A 21205-nucleotide genomic window follows, 5' to 3' on the forward strand; every position below is an offset into this window, starting at 1 on the left:
ACCGCAAACATATCCCTGTCCAAGAACCCATTACTGAAGCACTCCATCCACGTACATCCATTACCCCATCTCTCCCCAATTCATTATCAATCCCTCCTCCCAACACCCATTAGCACATTCATCCACCCACTCTTTCAGCTCCCATAAAGCTACCCTCACAGCAGCACCCACACTACACTCACACAGCACCCATACTACGCTCACACAGCAGCACCCATACTACGCTCACACAGCACCCATACTACGCTCACACAGCAGCACCCATACTACGCTCACACAGCACCCATACTACGCTCACACAGCAGCACCCATACTACGCTCACACAGCAGCACCCATACTACGCTCACACAGCACCCATACTACGCTCACACAGCAGCACCCATACTACGCTCACACAGCAGCACCCATACTACGCTCACACAGCACCCATACTACGCTCACACAGCAGCACCCACTCTACGCTCACACAGCACCCATACTACGCTCACACAGCAGCACCCATACTACACTCACACAGCACCCATACTACGCTCACACAGCAGCACCCATACTACGCTCACACAGCACCCATACTACGCTCACACAGCAGCACCCATACTACGCTCACACAGCAGCACCCATACTACGCTCACACAGCACCCATACTACGCTCACACAGCAGCACCCATACTACGCTCACACAGCAGCACCCATACTACGCTCACACAGCAGCACCCATACTACGCTCACACAGCAGCACCCATACTACGCTCACACAGCAGCACCCATACTACGCTCACACAGCACCCATACTACGCTCACACAGCAGCACCCACTCTACGCTCACACAGCAGCACCCACTCTACGCTCACACAGCAGCACCCACTCTACGCTCACACAGCAGCACTCATACTTCACTCACACAGCAGCACCCATACTTCACTCACACAGCAGCACCCATACTACACTCACACAGCAGCACCCATACTACACTCACACAGCAGCACCCACTCTACACTCACACAGCAGCACCCATACTACACTCACACAGCACCCATACTACGCTCACACAGCAGCACCCACTCTACACTCACACAGCAGCACTCATACTTCACTCACACAGCACCCATACTACGCTCACACAGCAGCACCCACTCTACGCTCACACAGCAGCACTCATACTACGCTCACACAGCAGCACCCACTCTACGCTCACACAGCAGCACTCATACTTCACTCACACAGCAGCACCCATACTACTCTCATACAGCAGCACCCATACTACACTCACACAGCAGCACCCATACTACGCTCACACGGCAGCACCCATACTACGCTCACACAGCAGCACCCATACTACGCTCACACAGCGGCACCCATACTACTCTCACACAGCGGCACCCATACTACGCTCACACAGCACCCATACTACGCTCACACAGCAGCACCCATACTACACTCACACAGCAGCACCCATACTACGCTCACACACCAGCACCCATACTACGCTCACACACCAGCACCCATACTACGCTCACACAGCACCCATACTACGCTCACACAGCAGCACCCATACTACGCTCACACAGCAGCACCCATACTACGCTCACACACCAGCACCCATACTACGCTCACACACCAGCACCCATACTACGCTCACACACCAGCACCCATACTACACTCACACAGCGGCACCCATACTACTCTCACACAGCGGCACCCATACTACACAGCACCCATACTACACTCACACAGCGGCACCCATACTACACTCACACATGGGCACCCATACTACAAAGCACCCATACTACACTCACACAGCTGCACCCATACTACACAGCACCCATACTACACTCACACATCAGCACCCATACTACACAGCACCCATACTACACTCACACAGCGGCACCCATACTACGCTCACACAGCACCCATACTACACAGCACCCATACTACTCTCACACAGCACCCACACTACATTCACACAGCACCCATACTACTCTCACACAGCACCCATACTACATTCACACAGTGGCACCCATTCTATGCTCACACGGCACCCACACTACATTCACACAGCACCCATACTACTCTCACACAGCACCCATACTACACTCACACAGCGGCACCCATACTACGCTCACACAGCACCCATACTACACAGCACCCATACTACTCTCACACAGCACCCACACTACATTCACACAGCACCCATACTACTCTCACACAGCACCCATACTACATTCACACAGTGGCACCCATTCTATGCTCACACAGCACTCATACTACAGTCACAAGTGGCACCCATACTACATTCACACAGCCCCAATTAGCTCTCCCCCCCCACCTAACACTCAGTAACCCAACAATTTCTACATCCCAATGCCCATTAACAAATTCAGCCTCATACACACACACGCACACCTCATAAATCGATTCTGCTAATCATGGAGCATTTATAGAAGTTACCTGGCTGGCATCATGCAGCACATCACCAGCAGCTCCTTCCTCCTGTAGTATAGTGTGGGAGGCGGAGCTTGTGTGTGTCAGGCTCAGGACCCGAGTGAGGAGAGAGTGTCCGGACTCTGGAGGAAAGGGGAGGGTCGGCCACTGCACTGCCTGCACGGCTCTGTACTGCGCTGCCTGCTGATCTCACTAAACAGGTGAGAGTGTCGGACTTTAGGAGGCGGGGCCTGGAAGGAGGGGGTATGGTCTCAGCCGTGGACCAGTGTTTCTCATGTCAGGGGATGGGGGTGCGTGTGAGTGCGCGGCTCGTTTTGGTGTCACCCTATTGAAGGGTGACACCCGGGTGCGGGCTGCACCCCCCGCACCCACCTCATGACGCCACTGGATATGTGACGTTTGAGCTGTAAATCTGTCAGTGAACATCAGAGATGAAGAGGAAACTCTTAAAGATAAATCACAGAGTTTATCTGGCCGCCCCTGTATCTACAAGAAATGATCTACCAACTACATCAACTGTGACCTCAGGTTTACTACCAAGGCTAACAATCAACTTTACTGGCTGCAGACTACAGGTGCGGCCCAATATTTTTCCTATATGATCCCTGATCCCAATTACGTGTGTCATATTGTGAGTCATGTTCTGGTCTAGGGGGTCGATATACCTTATGTGAGTCTTTAAAATTACAGTTCCGTGCGTAATGTCCTTCCCTCTGACATTTAAAACATTTTACCACATACGACTTACCATCAGGGGTCTGGGGTTTAGGCTGATGTGGCTTCATTGTCAGGGCTTTTATACTTACTGTCATCAGCTTATCCCCCTGTGACTCCCTGTGCCTAATGATGTTCCGATCATGCTCAATAGCGGACTCTCTTAATGCAGCCACCGAGATACCTCTCCAATTTGGTTGAGTGGTTTGTACCCTTGTTCTCAACGTTTCTTTTAAACCGTCCATTAATACGGACACCACTACCTCTCTGTGATGTACATTTTCCTTAATATCCGCGACCCCAGTGTATCTAGCCATTTCCTGCAGTGCTTGATGGAAATATTCAGAAGCCGTTTCACCTTCTTTTTGTCTAATGGAGAAGATTTTATTCCATTTGACAACAGTTGGGAAATATACTCCTAACTGCAGATTGATCTGTTTTACGTTCTCTTGATTGTATTCATCAGTGAGAGGTACCTCTGCGTCTAATTTACAGTCGGCAATGAATTTCACGGGGTCAATATTAGAGGGCAAACATGCCCGTAGCACTGTCCGCCAATCTTTGTTATTGGGTTCGGTGGCGTTACCTAGTTCTCTAATAAACCTCTGACATCCGGCTAGATCTTTCCTGGGATCGGGAAATTCAGACATAATTGTCCTCAATTCTGTCCGGGACCAGGGGCAATGCATAGCAATGTTCCTGATGGGAGTGATTCCCTGAGCGTCAGTCTTCCCATTGGGGACTGCGATCACCCTGACAGGATTCAGTTCAATTACATCATTCTGGGTTGCTTCTACAATGTGAGGTGCAATGGTTTCTGCATAATGTACTGTACCGTACTTACCTGTGGACACAACCTCACCTGTCCCTCCGCTAGGGGCCTTTGCTACTGCTCTTACTGGTTGGGCCGTGCCCACTTGGGTGTCTTGTAAGGTGGCTGCTAGAGAGAGTGACGATATCGTGCTGGGCTCATCTTCTTGGTCGCAGTCCTGAGGGAAGTTTAAGATGGGATACAACTTGCACGGGTTAGTATTAATACATTTATTAAGTTCACTCTTATCATATATTAGTATGCCATTCTCTGTAGCCACTTTCTCTCCTGTAATGTACGGTGGTGGTGGTGCAGTTGCTATCAGTTTCCTGCTAGGGTTAGAACCAGCTGTTTGAGCTAATCCCCTTTGCATATCACCCTCCTGTTGCCATAAATGTAAACAATCATTATGTCTAATCCTTTGTTTTCTGGATCTTATTAGACATATCCTTCTCCTTAAATTTTGCAACATCTCAGGACTAAAACTGCCTACCTTAGGGAATGGTTCCCTATCTTCCGCAGTCATACGTTCCCATTCATTGCATAAAACCTCTGCGTTTGATCCATATTTCTCACACATTATGTACCTCGCCGACCCTTTGGGCCGCGGAATATCAACCTGAACCCTGGTTGATCGTCCCTTACTTGAGCAACTGGCCCCCATTCTTTGCAGGTATTGCCTTCTCGGCTAATTCCTACAAAAACCAAATTACTCAGTGGTAAGGCGACGGTGAAAGTTCTCAGAGCGCTCTCACCCACTCACGCCCACGTTGGCCAATACACCTGAGTACTGTCCGCAGCACTGGTCGTACCCAACCTAGGGCCCTATGTAACCTCTATTTACTGAGAGTGTGTGGGAGTGACTTACCCTTCCCAGTAAATATCAGTCGTTGGAGATTTCCTGAGTGACCAGCGAAACTCCCTTTAAAATAAAAAACTGTTACACAAATCACGTTGCGTGTACAATTAGCGTCTATGATCCCGCGATTTTACGCAAATGGCGTAATGGGTATCAAGTTGAACTAACTATTGCACAAACTAACGCGCGGTACAATCGCACGGCGTATAAGTAACTGTTACTTATCCGCTGTACGACCAATGGAATCATTTTTCAGGCTGCGAAACCTCAGCCGGAGCTTTTCAGAACAGGCCTATATGGGTACTACGCTAACTCCCGGGGCTGCGCTCTCACCGCTGACCTTTTTCAGGCCACGGTATTCAGAGCTTCGCTTGACTTAGTCAGCGGATTTCTGACTTCGCTGACCTCTTGGTCTGCTGTTATACTAATTGCTCCTTTATACCTTAATCCATGTTAACGTGAGAAAGCCACTCCCACGCCACCAAGTGTCCACTCACCTGATGTGGTCTCCTACGGGATCCCGAATTCTGGGTTCACAAAACCTTTATTTGCACACTCACGCTCGTTCACTCATATACTTTGGTTTTTCTGTACAGAAAATTAACTTTCATTCAGATAAAACAGCCTAGTCCCAGAGGTGACACAGTAAGAGAAGGTTCTTTTAAACTAAATATTGGAAACTGAACAAATTTGTGCTATTATCGCGTGGCTACCGTCTCGCCTAAACTGAAACAATGCTATTGTGTGATTTGTATTAAGTGGGCGTACCTGTACGCACGTTGCGTAAACACGCCACGTGTGTAGGCCCTTACGTTGCGTACGCAGTCCCGAACGCTGTCCGAGACACGTGTACAAAGGCCGTACGTCCGCAGTACTACAAATCCCACACTTCTATAAATGTAAGCGATATTTAACTATAATCGCTCACTTGACACTACACACAGTTTCCACTGTATCAACCTTTACAACTAGGCCAGGCTGAGTGTGCGTCTTACACTTACTCCCTTAAATATTAACTCTTTATGTTAACTAAATAGCAACAAATTTTCCAGTACAGGTCAAAATAAATCTAGTAATCAGTGATTATGGCAACGGTGTGAGCAGATATGCAAAGTACAAAATACAGGTGTATGCGTGTGTTGCGTGCGCATTTGGCGCCAAAACAGAAATTTACAGATTTTAAAAAGAAAAATAGCTTTTGCGTTCTTACCTTACGGATCCCTCCAGCATTCCTTCAAACCATGCAGGGCAGACGCTTATCTAATCAGCACTTATTATATCCCCTGACCAAGAGAAGGTTTACAGGGGATACTCCGCCCTTTGCTGATAGATAAAGTCTGCGAAAACTCTGCTAGGCTGCGGGTATGAGAAGGAACCGGACGAGCTCCCAATTGATAATGTCGGTATTATCTTAGACCGCAAAGCTATATCCCTTTGTACACTATTACCGTTGAGCCGCTATGGCCGCTAAACTACGTGCACGTGCTACGCACTTTGTACGCTATTTGCGTACAGAGTCCTGCACGTGGTACGCACTTGGCGTACGCACGCTGCGCTGAGTGTACGGAGTACACACAGCGAGCGCTCACACAATGGATAACCTTTAAACCGTGTTAATGATTCAATGTAATAATATGCTTACACTTTAAACCCTTAACAGTAAAGTACTGCAATGATGTTATACCTTTAAACCTTAAGTAGCGCTGGCGATACAAAGTACCCGCAGTGCGTACACCTTATCAATGCTTATACACTTTAAACAGATTAAACTACTTTAAAGCCCATGCAGGAAAGTGAAAACACAACACAGTTTGTAGTTGAAACCACAGGGTCCTAAGGCCACCGTGGATTGATTCCAAAAGATACAAACAATACAATTTATACACTACAGGCTAACAAGTAAATCTAAACAGAATAATGGCTACAGAGAATGTACGTACGTGAGAATATTCGCAAGCGCAACCCGAATCCGGTCCTCCGCTCATCAGGTAGATAGCGTTCAGAGTCTTCTGACCGGCCAGGCAACAATGGTTCTTTTATACACAACATGCATACACAATACAATGGTCACTGTAATCTCATTGTTCATTGGACACAGAGATGTGTCTCTACATTACAGAAAAGGTCATAGGTGGATTTGAAAGGGTGGGAGATGTCTTTCCCCAACTGCTCTTGTGGGTGGTATCCTCTGGATTCCCGCCGCATATGTAATTTACAGTAAATACAGTTAATGTTCATAATCTACTTTTGTACATAACTATACGCAGGAACAAGCGATCTTTCTCTAACTAACACCGGAATGTTACACTCAAAATACCCTACAGCTGGATACTAGACATCACCATCCAACCTTTATCTGACCCTTCCTATCATGCAAAGGTGAATCTCTCTGTCCAGGAACTGTTTAAACTATCAATACTCGCTGACATGGTCTAGGGGAACTATATCTAAAATGTACGCTATATGGGTTAAATATGTAATGTTCTAATAACACGCTACACGCTCACAAACTCTACCGTAAATGCGCATACCACGCGCCAAGGCGCATGGCCGTGAAAGCTCCGTTACGCAAAGTGCGGATATGCGCACGCACGGCAGAGCGGGTGCACGCGCAGTGGGCATGTGCATGGGGTTAGTACAAGGCATATGCATTATGATATTTTTCGACTTTGACAAAACCCATATAATATATATATATATATATATATATATATATACCAAACAGAAAACCCAGCACTCTCCTAAGCAGCTTCATTCACCTTAATGCTTTAATGTTACATCTAAATAAACAATGGGGTTTTGGTTTATGAATTGTACAATGCATGTAAGCTTGTGGCCCACTCCACGGGACTCCATTTCACCGCAAGTCCTACTCTATCACAAACTTTCACATAGATTTTATAGAAACCTGGCAACTGCTGTCTCATAGAGGAAAATGTGCTTTTCTGGTTTAGAGCTTACCTGCCACACTTATGGCTTTTAAAAGGTAAGACCAGGGGGCGGCGCTTCCATTAGTCAGCGTGTGTAGGTCGGGTGGTTGTGTCACCCCCCCCCCCCCTCCTCCCCAAGTACCTGGCGCTCCTCCACTTCCGAGGGCAGGCTGGACAGCCACTTCCACCGACATCCCCCACTGCATGATGACCGCGCTGATGGGTCCCTGCAGCTCTTCGGCCAGCACGGCAGCAGGGGCACCAACAGGAGACCCGTGGGTACATGGGGAGTCAGAGTGTGATTATGGCAGCGCCGGCGTTTCTTCCCTGGAGCCTGGCCTGGCTCTGTAGTGCCGGCTTGCTGTGTATGTATGCAGGGCCAGATTATAGGAAAGACGGGGCGGAGCGGTCATCCAGGAGACCCCACAAGGTGGCAGCAGGGGAATGCATTGCCGCGATTCGCGGGTGGAAAGGGGGCGGGGCCTAACTCCGTGACTCGCCCGCCCCCATCAAAGACATCCCCTGATGCCTAGCAAGGCTGGAACAGGTAGTGTGTCTTTCCTCATCCCTCTCTCTCTTCCCCCCTCCCTCTATCCATCTCCCTATCGCTCCCCCTCTCTATCTCCCCCCTCTCCCTCTATCTCTCCCTTCTCTCTCTCCCTCTATCTCGCCCTTCTCTCTCCCTCTATCGATCCCCTCTCTCTCCCTCTGTCACTCCCCTCTCTCTCCCTCTATCGCTCCCCTCTCTCTCCCTCTATCGCTCCCCTCTCTCTCCCTCTATCTCTCCCCACACTCCCTCTATCTCTCTCCCTCTATGGCTCCCCTCTCTCCCATCTCTCTCTCCCTCTCTCTCCCATCTCTCTCCCTCTCTATCTCTCTCCATCCTCTCTCTCTCCATCTCACCCCCTCTCTCTCCCCCTCCATCTCCCTCTCTCCCCCTCCATCTCTCTTTCTCTCTCTCCCATCCCGCTCTTTCTCTCCCTGATGCGCGCTCTCTCTGCCACTCACTACCCCCCCATCTCTTTTGCTCCCCCCTCTGTCTCCCTCCTTTCCTGACACCCTCTCTCTCCCACTTGCTCCCCTCCCTCTTTGTCTCTCTCTCCCTCTTTCTCTCGCTGACAGGCTCTCTCTCCTTGACTCCCTCTGTCTCTCACTCTAGCTCACTCACCCCTCCCTCTCACTGGCTTTCCCCTCTCTCCCTGACACACACTCTCTCTTGCTCCACTCTCTCTCTCCCTGACACCCTCTGTCTCTCTCCCACTCACTCCCCCTCCCTTTCCCTCTCTCCCTGACACTGTCTCTCTCCCCCTCACTCTCTCTTCCCTCTTATCCCTCTTTCTCCATCACTCTTTCCCCCCTTTCTTTCCTTCTCTCTTCTCTAACACCCTCTCTCTCTCTCTCTCTCCACTTTCTCTTTCTCTCATTTCCTCTTTCCCTCTCTCTCTCGACAGAAAAAAGAGAGAAAGAAACTCTTGTTGGGCACTCTTGTCTATGAAAAAATGGATTTAGTTAACACGTAACTTTTATTAGTTCTAATTAGAATAGATATATACGATAGCCTCTTAGATAAATTTCACATGGGGCATAACTCTAGAAAGACACTTCTAGTGTTGGCGAAAATATCAGGAATAATGTTAAGAAATTTGAGTCCAATTACTCAATTCAAAACAGGGCGCGCTGCTAACTCGACTGCTCTTCATAGCTGCTCACTCTTCCTTCCTTCTATCCGGTCACAGCTGCGGCAGGACTCGCTCACTGCTGTCCACTGTGACTATACATCACACACAGCAGGCAGCATCGGCTCTCCAGAACCTCACCTAAACTTTGTTCTACCCCTCTACAGCTCTAGTCCTCTCCTCTGCCCACACCTCATCTCATCTCTCTACCTCTCCAATCCAAAGTGCTGTCATTGGATCATGTGTCAGCAGTGTCCCTGCACTGAATTTAATTAAATTCATCAGGGACAGTCTGACAAATTTTTTCTAATAGCAGACATTCTATATACCCCCGTCTTCTCTCTAGAGTGCCGGCTCTGCGGACACGGTCACTCTGTCATCACTGCGGCCCTTTGCATGTGACAGAGCCGCAGCTGCCCTACAGAGCTCATACACCGTGAGACCTTCTTTTCTATCACCCCTGAGTGTACCCATGCAGGGTTTTATTGATACTGTACATCACTGAATCTAAACTAATCAGTAATATTTTCACTGCTAGCTAACATATATTGTATCCATCTATGCGGGAGACTTATTTTGAACTGTACTTTAATGATTCTGATTTGTGTCTTTCATTACCACCACCCTTACACAGCAGTATTGTATCACATTAAGTTTTACATTGACACATTGTTAGCCAGTTCAGCAACACACTATTGTTTGTTACCATACAGAGGGAATCTATATTTCAGGTTCTGGACAATTTTATAACAGTATCAGACTGTCATTATATTTATATAGGACTGCCTATATGTTTTGAATTGAGTCATTGAACTCCAATTTCTTAATATTATTCCTGATATTTTTGCCAACCCTAGAAATTCTTTCTTGTGTTATGCTCGATGTGAAATTTATCTGAGAGCTATTATATATCTATTCTAATTCTAACTAATAAAAGTTAAGTTTTAACTAATTCCATTTTTTCATAGACAAGAGTGCACAACAAAAGAGTTTCTTTCTGTCTTTTTTTCTGTTAATACTATATTTATTCTCTGGGCATACCTCCACCTGCTATATGAAATATACGCTAGTTATTTGATGTCATTTTGATGTGGACTTTTCTTTGACCCCTCTCTAACTACTTTGACTTAAATTGCTGTGCTCGCTGACTGTTTCCCAAAACCTCCCCTCTCCTTGGTTGACACCCTCTCTCTCCCTGATACCCTCTCTTCTCTCTCTCTCTCTCTCGCTCTTCGTTTCTTTCTCTCTCTCTCTCTCTCTCTCTCTCTCTCTCTCTCTCCCTGACACCCTTTCTCTCTCTCTATCTCTGACACCCTCTTTCACTATCTCACTGTTCTCTTTGTCCCTGATACAGTCTCTCTCACTCATCCCCCCCCCTCTCTCTCCCTTGCTCCCCCCTCTTTTTCTCTCCCAGAAACCCTCTTTTTCTCTCTTCCCTCCCCGTTCTGTTTTACAACCAACCCTCACACACCGTGACTCACCCCTCTCGCCTTTCCTAGATGGAAAGCGGGTATGGGGAGGGGAGGGGGAGGGGGAGGGGGGGCAGAAGGCAGAAGTTTTGCCTAGGGTGTTGAGAAACCTTGCACCGGCCCTGGGTAAGACAGTCACCAACACAAATAACACAACTACACAAGTGTGCTTACCTGGTTTACAGCTCACCTGCCAACAGACTACTGGCTTTCAAAGTGAGACAGTCACCAACGCACCTACATAGCAGCTGATCCAGATTAAAGGTAAATGAGCTTAGGGGTGCATGAGAAAGAGATGTGGTCACAAATGGGCCAATTAAAAATTAACCCTGCTATACAAACAAACACGAGGAACCACTGCACTCACCATTCCCAGGGGTTGGGGTGCGGTGGGCTGTGACCACCGAACTCAAATATACCAAACAGAAAACCCAGCACTCTCCCAAGCAGCTTCATTCACCTTGATGCTTTAATGTTACATCTAAATAAACAATGGGGTTTTGGTTTATGAATTGTACAATGCATGTAAGCTTGCGGCCCACTCCACGAGACCCCATTTCACCGCAAGTCCTACTCTAACACAAACTTTCACAAAGAAGTGCTGGTAGCACCATTGACAGAATTATTCAACCAGTCATTAGCTACAGGAGTAATTCCAGGGGACTGGAAAAGAGCAAACGTAGTCCCACTGCACAAAAGTGGAAGCAAGGAAGAGGCAAACAACTACAGACCAATGAGTCTTACATCAGTAGTAGGGAAATTGATGGAAACACTCTTAAAAGAAAGAGTTGTAGATTATCTCAAATCCGGCAATTTACTGGATCCCAAACAGCATGGATTCACTGGGGGGAGATCATGTCAAACAAATCTTATTGACTTTTTTGATTGTGTGACTAAAGTGATGGATAAAGGTGGAGCCATGGATATAGCTTATCTAGACTTTAGTAAAGCTTTTGACACAGTTCCACATCGCAGACTGCTAAATAAACTTGAAAGTTTGGGATTGGATATTAGGATTATTGAATGGATAAGATCTTGGTTGAAGGATAGAAAACAGAGAGTTGTGGTAAATGGAGTGCATTCACAGGAGGGAAATGTTACCAGTGGAGTACCCCAGGGATCTGTACTTGGACCAGTGCTTTTTAATATCTTTATTGGTGACATTGCAAATGGCATTAAAGGGAAAGTATGCCTTTTTGCAGATGACACAAAGGTATGCAACAGGGTAGACACACCAGGTGGGGTAAAACAAATGATTGAGGATCTAGGTAGACTAGAGGAATGGTCAAGAGTCTGGCAATTACAGTTTAATGCCAAAAAATGCAAAATCATGCACTTGGGTCTCAAAAATCCTAAAGCTAAATACAGTATTAATGGCACTATACTGGAAACTACTGAGGAGGAAAGGGATCTAGGAGTCACTATTTCAGATGACTTAAAGGCAGGTAAGCAATGTAACAAGGCAATGAGGAAGGCTAGTCAGATGCTTGGCTGCATTGGGAGAGGAATCAGCAGCAGAAAGAAAGAAGTAATAATGCCACTGTATAGGTCATTGGTACGGCCTCATCTAGAATACTGTATTCAGTTCTGGAGGCCATATCTTCAAAAGGATATTAATACATTAGAAACTGTACAAAGGAGGGCAACTAAAATGGTGCATGGCCTACATCACAAAACATACCCTGAAAGACTAAGAAATCTCAATATGTATAGTTTGGAGCAGAGAAGGGAAAGGGGGGACATGATAGAAACTTTCAAATATATCAAGGGTTTTAACAAAGTCCAGGAGGGAAACATTCTCAAAATGAAGAGAAGCAATAGGACACAAGGACATGCACTAAGACTGGAGGGGGGGAGGTTCAGGGGAAATTTGCGGAAAAATTATTTCACAGAAAGGGTAGTGGACAAGTGGAATAGCCTCCCATCAGAGGTGGTAGAGGCTAAGACAGTAGAGCAATTTAAACATGCATGGGATAGACATAAGGATATCCTTACAAAGAAATAAGGATCAAATAAGGTTAGAGATAAAAATAATATAATAAAAAAAAAAAAAGGGGCAGACTAGATGGGCCAAGTGGTTCTTATCTGCCGACAAATTCTATGTTTCTATGTTTAGATTTTATAGAAACCTGGCAACTGCTGTCTCATAGAGGAAAATGTGCTTTTCTGGTTTAGAGCTTACCTGCCACACTTATGGCTTTTAAAAGGTAAGAGAGTCACCAACACAAATAACACAACCAGTGGCGGATCCAGGGGAGGGGCACTCGGGCCCGTGCCCCCCCTGTCATTTGTGGCAGTTTTTTTTTTTAGACCGGCAACGGCACTGCTGCAATCTCCCCTTGATAGAGCCAGCGGGCAGTAGTCCCAGCGCAGGAGGCCCGGCGGTCAGAGCTCACACTGTCAGCCGCCAGCGCTGCGCTGCATCTCCTCCTGCCTCGTAACTAATGGCAACCGGCGCCAACACATCACGCTGCGCGCTGCCGCTCTCTCGTCCTGTACCGCACCGCGCGCTGCCGCTCTCTCCTACTGTACCCAGCCTTTACTCACCGTGCGCTGAGCGCTCTCTTCTCCTGAAGCTGCTGTTTATGGGCACCATTAGGAGTCACAAACGCTCCTTCCTGTCCCAGGATGCCAGTCAGTGGGGCAAAGACTTAAGGTATTTGCTCAAAGTAAATGTGATAGGATGGGGGGGGGGGGGGGCATGCAAGGTTGTCAGGGAATCCTGTGTTGTGTCTTTCCTGAAACAAAGTTACAGTATGTCCCTGTATCTCCCCCTCAGCACCCTCCTCCTCCTGTATCTCCCCCTCAGCACCCTCCTCCTCCCTGTATCTCCCCCTCAGCACCCTCCTCCTCCTGTATCTCCCCCTCAGCACCCTCCTCCTCCTGTATCTCCCCCTCAGCACCCTCCTCCTCCCTGTATCTCCCCCTCAGCACCCTCCTCCTCCCTGTATCTCCCCCTCAGCACCCTCCTCCTCCCTGTATCTCCCCCTCAGCACCCTCCTCCTCCTGTATCTCCCCCTCAGCACCCTCACCCTCCCTGTATCCCCCCTCAGCAACCTCACCCTCCCTGTATCCCCCCTCAGCACCCTCACCCTCCCTGTAACTCCCCCTCAGCAACCTCACCCTCCCTGTATCCCCCCTCAGCACCCTCACCCTCCCTGTAACTCCCCCTCAGCACCCTCACCCTTACTGTATCTCCCCCTCAGCACCCTCACCCTCCCTGTATCTCCCCCTCAGCAACCTCACCCTCCCTGTATCCCCCCTCAGCACCCTCACCCTCCCTGTAACTCCCCCTCAGCACCCTCACCCTTACTGTATCTCCCCCTCAGCACCCTCCTCCTCCCTGTATCTCCCCCTCAGTACCCTCACCCTCCCTGTATCTCCCCCTCAGCACCCTCACCCTTCCTGTATCTCCCCCTCAGCACCCTCCTCCTCCCTGTATCTCCCCCTCAGCACCCTCACCCTCCCTGTATCTTCTCCTCAGCACCCTCCCCCTCCCTGTATCTCCCCCTCAGCACCCTCACCCTCCCTGTATCCCCCCTCAGCACCCTCACCCTCCCTGTATCTCCCCCTCAGCAACCTCACCCTCCCTGTATCCCCCCTCAGCACCCTCCCCCTCCCTGTATCCCCCCTCAGCACCCTCCCCCTCCCTGTATCTCCCCCTCAGCACCCTCCCCCTCCCTGTATCTCCCCCTCAGCATCTCCCCCTCAGCACCCACACCCTCCCTGTATCCCCCCTCAGCACCCTCACCCTCCCTGTAACTCCCCCTCAGCAACCTCACCCTCCCTGTATCCCCCCTCAGCACCCTCACCCTTACTGTATCTCCCCCTCAGCAACCTCCTCCTCCCTGTATCTCCCCCTCAGCACCCTCACCCTTCCTGTATCTCCCCCTCAGCACCCTCCTCGTCCCTGTATCTCCCCCTCAGCACCCTCACCCTCCCTGTATCTCCCCCTCAGCACCCTCCCCCTCCCTGTATCTCCCCCTCAGCATCTCCCCCTCAGCACCCTCACCCTCGCTGTATCCCCCCTCAGCATCCTCACCCTCCCTGTATCTCCCCCTCAGCAACCTCACCCTCCCTGTATCCCCCTCAGCAACCTCACCCTCCCTGTATCCCCCCTCAGCACCCTCACCCTTCCTGTATCTCCCCCTCAGCACCCTCCTCCTCCCTATATCTCCCCCTCAGCACCCTCACCCTCCCTGTATCTCCCCCTCAGCACCCTCCCCCTCAGCACCCTCACCCTCCCTGTATGCCCCCTCAGCACCCTCACCCTCCCTGTATCTCCCCTTCAGCATCTCTTCTGCCAGTTAGTCACCCTCTCTCTGTCATCCACTGCCAGTCTCCCTGTCACCCACTGCCAATCATCCTCTCCCTGTCACCCATTGCCAGTCACCCACTGCCAGTCACTCTCCCCGTCACCCACTTCCTGTCACCCACTGCCAGCCACTCTATACCCAGTCACACACTACAAGTCACGTTCTCCCAGTCACCCTCTCTCCCACTGCCTGTCACCCACTGCCAGTCACTCTCCATCAACCGCTAGCTGTCACCAACTGATAGTCACTCTCCCTGTCACCTACTGCAAGTCACTCTCTCTCTCACTCTCTCCCTGTACTGTGAGGCCTCACCCATTGTAGTGGTGACACACCCCTTTTCTGGGAGCGCATGCGCTGAAGGCGTCCGCAAATGTACTTGCCCCTTCCATGGTGCCCCCCCTGTCATTTTCTTCTGGATCCGCCCCTGAACACAACTACACAAGTGTGCTTACCTGGTTTACAGCTCACCTGCCAACAGACTACTGGCTTTCAAAGTGAGACAGTCATCAACACACCTACATAGCAGCTGATCCAGGTTAAAGGTAAATGAGCTTAGGGGTGCATGAGAGAGAGATATGGTCACAAATGGGCCAATTGGTTTATTTGAGTTCGGTGGTCACAGCCCACCGCACCCCAACCCCTGGGAATGGTGAGTGCAATGGTTCCTCGTGTTTGTTTGTATAACAGGGTTAATTTTTAATTGGCCCATTTGTGACCATATCTCTCTCTCTCATGCACCCCTAAGCTCATTTACCTTTAACCTGGATCAGCCGCTATGTAGGTGTGTTGGTGACTGTCTCACTTTGAAAGCCAGTAGTCTGTTGGCAGGTGAGCTGTAAACCAGGTAAGCACACTTGTGTAGTTGTGTTATTTGTGTTGGTGACTGTCTTACCTTTTAAAAGCCATAAGTGTGGCAGGTAAGCTCTAAACCAGAAAAGCACATTTTCCTCTATGAGACAGCAGTTGCCAGGTTTCTATAAAATCTATGTGAAAGTTTGTGATAGAGTAGGACTTGCGGTGAAATGGGGTCCCGTGGAGTGGGACGCAAGCTTACATGCATTGTACAATTCATAAACCAAAACCCCATTGTTTATTTAGATGTAACATTAAAGCATCAAGGTGAATGAAGCTGCTTAGGAGAGTGCTGGGTTTTCTGTTTGGTATATTTGAGTTCGGTGGTCACAGCCCAACGCACCCCAACCCCTGGGAATGGTGAGTGCAGTGGTTCCTCGTGTTTGTGTGTGTGTGTATATATATATATATATATATATTTTTTTTTTTTTTTTTTTTTTACTGTAGAATCACAGAGACTCTGCACTCATGATAATAAACTTTTTCACCATAATACACTCACTCACAATAATAAACCATGGGGTTTTGGTTCATATATTGATCAATACATGTAAGCTTGCAGCCCCCATCAAGGGGCCCCATTTTTCTGCAAATTCCTACTCTGTCACTCAGAATTGTACACATGACAACTGCCATCACATCATAACTAAGCTTAAGGTATGTTAACTGGTTTAATGCTCATCTGCCCACTGGCTTTTGATAGGTTAGACAGTCATCAAGCATACCTGCTGTAAACCACCTAAGAAAACAGCTGACACTGGTTAGATTAAATAAGTTTACACAGGGGTGCAGGAGAAGATGTGATCACAAAAAGATTAATAAAAAAATAATCAAATAAACAAAAGGCATTGATCCACTGTACCCCCCACTACTAGATCTGGGGTGCATGTGTCATGTGATCTCATTGCTTAAATATAAAAGTCACAGAGGCTCTGCACTCACCATAATATACTAATTCACCATAATAAACAATGGGGTTTGATTCATGAACCGATTAGTACATTTAAGCTTGCAGCCTCCATCAAGGGACCCCATTTTTCTGAAAGTCCTAATCTATCACTCACAATTATTTGATTATTTTTTTAAAGTAATCTTTTTATGTAGCTTACTTAATCTTACCTGATTCAGCTATTTTCTTAGGTGTTTTACAGCAGGTATGCTTGGTGACTGTGCAGGTGAGCTTTAAACCAGTTAGCATATCTGAAGCTTAATTCTGATGTGATAGCAGTTTTCATGTTTATAATTCTGAGTGATAAGAGTAATGAAGGACTGGCTATTATATCACATCCCTGTATATTATAGATTAATTGAAGTTGTGTTCCCTGATTGTGCTTTTTGGCCTGTTTTGTTTGTCAAACTTTGGGGGAGATTGATAAAAAGTTTGAGAGAGATGAAGCGGAGAGAGATAAAGTGCCATCCAATCAGCTGCTAACAGCCATGTTACAGACTGTGTTTGGGAAATGACAGTTAGTAGCTGATTGGTTGGTACTTTATCTCTGTCCACTTTCTCTCTCCAAGCTGTGATACATTTCTCCCTAAAGATAAAGAGTTCCAGTAAGAAACTACTTGCAGGAATGGGGTTTCCATTAAAACTGCAGATGTACGCTAAGTAAGGCAAAAAAAAAAAAAGGCTAGCCTGTGGGGGATTTTGTGGTTTTTAAGCATGATATGCTCTGCATGAAACAGTATTAGTAGGGATCTGCAATGGGATCACTGTACATTATTTCAGCTAGCCACACACACGTCAGTACAGTATGTTGGATTCTGGATGAAAGGTTTGACTGACAAATGGTCAGATTAGTAAATGTGATTACCAAAGGATCAGATCAGTAATCAAACTTAGCGAGCGTAGCGAACAAACACAGTTCAGACAATTGATTTGTTTACTAATCAAATCTTTATGTGGAAAGTTATTCACATGCATTAATGATTTGCAGTAGAGACATTTAAATCGCTAGTTTAAATTCATACATTGGCAGAAGACAGTTCGGATGAAGGAGTTATTTAACAATTTTTGGAAGAATTCGTTTTTTGATGGATGTAAGTGTTATGACAGCGGGATCACAGTAACAATGTTATTTTAAATGTTGGTTTATTTACTGAAATATTTTGTGGACAGAAGTGCTATGTCCAATTCTTACGTTGTAATAATTTATCTTTAACTCTAAATATCTCCGTTTGTTCTAGAAGTAACATAACACGGTCGTCCACTCGCCTTGTTTTAATCAAAGCAATTGTTTTTTTTTTTTAGTAACCAAATCCCTGTCTAGAGAAGATATACTTATTTTCTGCAAAGTTTTTGGCGTACAAATAACCAGGTATCGGTCAGTGTATTGTCGGGTCGAAGCGGGTTGCTGTGCGGTCTGAAAGGGTCACTCCCAAATTTCGCCTGAACCAGTAATTCAACCTGGGAATAAAGCAGGGTTATTCCCTGGTCAGGTGCAATGTGAACGGGTACCCATTTATAGCATAGGGAGAGGCGGTGCGGAGATGATCTCATCTCCCAGCACCACCTCTGCACGCGCCCCCGATGCCACCGCGGTCCCTGCCACCGATGGCAACCCCGACCCAGCAAATTGCCGAGTCGGGAAGCCAGTTCTCAGGATCCAATGCTGGGTCACACCCGGGAAGAGACCCGTCATTTGTGATCTAAAAGCGGTAAAAGTGAGACAGGTATGTTGGAAAAAGCAGAACTACAGAAAAGTATTCACACTAGAGAAAGTATTCACACCTTTGGCACTTCTCATATTTTGCATTATATAAATAAAGATGGACTTACTGAGGGCCACTTGCCACAGATAGGCAAAAAAAATTCTGGAATGTCAAAGGAAAAATTCTAAATCAATTCTTTTCATTAATTACAACACACCCTTTGTTTTCATACTTGGGGGAAGCATCTATAATTGTAATTAGCAATGTATATATTTAGTTCCACTAGCTGGGCGGGACAATTTTCACCCATTCTGTTTTGAGTTCAGTCGAGTTGGATGGGGGATCGTCGGTCAACAGGAATTTTCAAATGGTTCTACAGAGTCTCAAAGGTTTTGAGATCTGAGCCACTCCTGGGGGAGATTTATCAAAGCTTGGAGAGACATAAAGTGGAGAAAGATAAAGTATGAACCAGCCGGCTTCTAACTATCATTTAGCAGGTTGTGTTTAAAAAAAAGAAAAAGACAGTTTTTAATGGATTGGTTTGTAATTTAACTCCACTTTATCTCTCTTCAAGTTTTGATACATTTGCCCTGCCAATCTTCTCTTGTCCTTGGTCTCTTGCAGACTGCGGGCAGGTTTCTTCCAAGATTTGTCTCTATCCATCCGTTTACATGTAATGCGGCAGAGCAGAGAAGAACCTTCACGGGCTTATTCTCCCACCAACATGCTTCGTGGCAGATATGGTGTCCTTCATGCGGACACAGTACAAAGCTTGGCCGTCTTTCTCACACAGATGTTCTAGAGCAGTGATGGGGAACCTTTGGTACTCCAGCTGTTGTTGAACTACACATCCCAGCATGCCCTGCTACAGTTTTGCTATTTGGCCATGCTGGGATGTGTAGTTCAACAATAACTGGAGTGCCAAAGGTTCCCCATCACTGTTCTAGAGGGTGGCCTCTTTTAGGCAAGATAATAATATTTGCGTCTTATTCTGTTCATTTCATTATTATTTTTAAAGTCCTTCGGGGAGGATATTAAATGTGTTTGAAATATTTCTTTATCCTTCCTCTCATGCATTTCAATAACATTTGACTGGATTTTTTTTTAACATTCTTTGAATGTCCTTGTTATGGTGTGTACACACGGTGAGATTCTTTCTTACGATTTTGACTATATAGTCAAAATCTGAAGAAAAGTTAGTGCAGATTGCAAGGTGAGTCACCTTGCGATCCCGATTCGATGCCGATGCTCGGTCCCGCGCGGTCGGCATCGCAAGAATAGATAGACTGTGCAGGCAAGTCCTCTATAGAAGAGATAGTCAAAATTGACACTTAGCCAAATCGCACATAGTCAGTATTGCAAGCACATCATAAGTGTGCTTGCGATACTGACTATGTGCCGACCTAGCCCCTGTCGCATAGTGAGAATCGGGCATAGCCCAAATCTCACCGTGTGTATGGGCCATAAGAAAATACTCTAAGCGGCTGCTGGAATTCTTACAGAAAGGTGTAATCATTTTTAATTAATTAGAATACTCTAAATTGTACACAGGTAGACAGCATCAATTGAAGGATCTCTAAGTACAACTGACTATACCAGGGTGTAATTAGAGGCTTTTTATAAAATAATGTGCAATCAATTATTGTTTATTAAAATTTTAATTATTTGCAATTAAGAAAAATATATACATATGTTTATATTTGACAACAGAATATGTTATGATGGTGAGTGGTAAGAATTTCTCCAAAATCCCTTAATGTAAGGGTAAAAAGAGCCAAAGTTGGTGGATTATGTTTTTACAGCCACCGTAGAAAGCTGACAATTGATACAATCCGTTCCTACAGTATATAGATGTATAGGATTTTGTCCTGAGGGACGACTGTTTTATCCCAAAATGAAATAATCGGGCAAAACATTCTAGCAGATATCTTGCATCAATTTTATAATAGTACTTTGCCATTGTCTACAGAAGCTCTTCGCATTTTTAACAACGAAATAACCCAAAAACCTAGCTAATTCCAAATCCTCACTTACCTGTAGTGTGTAGTGTCCTATAGCGGACTGGTGGGAGATGCTGTGTGGGTGAGGTCGTCCTCAGTCTGATTACACGCTCTACACTTTACCTTTGTGGTACTTGAGCGTCCCATACAATGAATTGATCCTGTATTGTTTGCAGAAGTGGCCTCTTCCGTATGAGACGTGGGAGGTCTGGACTTCCTTACCAGCAGTGTTTGAGTACAGTGCTATTTACCTACTGACAGATGATAGCGCTTTGTGTTGGATAAAATGACTTGGCTGGGTGCTTTCTGCTGGTAAAAGATGTACACATACAAAGCATTGCTTAGTAAACATTGCTGTAGAGTCACAGACAGAAACAAGCTACTGGGTTGTGTACTGTCATTTGGGACATCTATATAATGCAGCACAGGGGTATTGTAGTGAGTGCACACAGGTGGTCATTCCGAGTTGATCGCTCGCTAGCA

General features: G+C 46.8%; 1 protein-coding gene across 1 annotated transcript in view; it reads right to left on the reverse strand.

Moving 5' to 3' along the window:
• LOC134911131 (uncharacterized) overlaps nt 1–20967 on the reverse strand; it is a 39751-nt gene extending 18784 nt beyond the window's left edge. The window contains exon 1 of the mRNA XM_063919493.1: nt 20757–20967. The gene's annotated coding sequence lies outside the window, so the exon portion shown is untranslated. The remainder of the gene's footprint in view (nt 1–20756) is intronic.
• Between the last annotated feature and the right edge of the window lie 238 nt (nt 20968–21205).

The sequence above is a fragment of the Pseudophryne corroboree genome, chromosome 4 (assembly GCF_028390025.1).
Source record: "Pseudophryne corroboree isolate aPseCor3 chromosome 4, aPseCor3.hap2, whole genome shotgun sequence".
Taxonomy (NCBI): Eukaryota; Metazoa; Chordata; class Amphibia; order Anura; family Myobatrachidae; genus Pseudophryne; species Pseudophryne corroboree.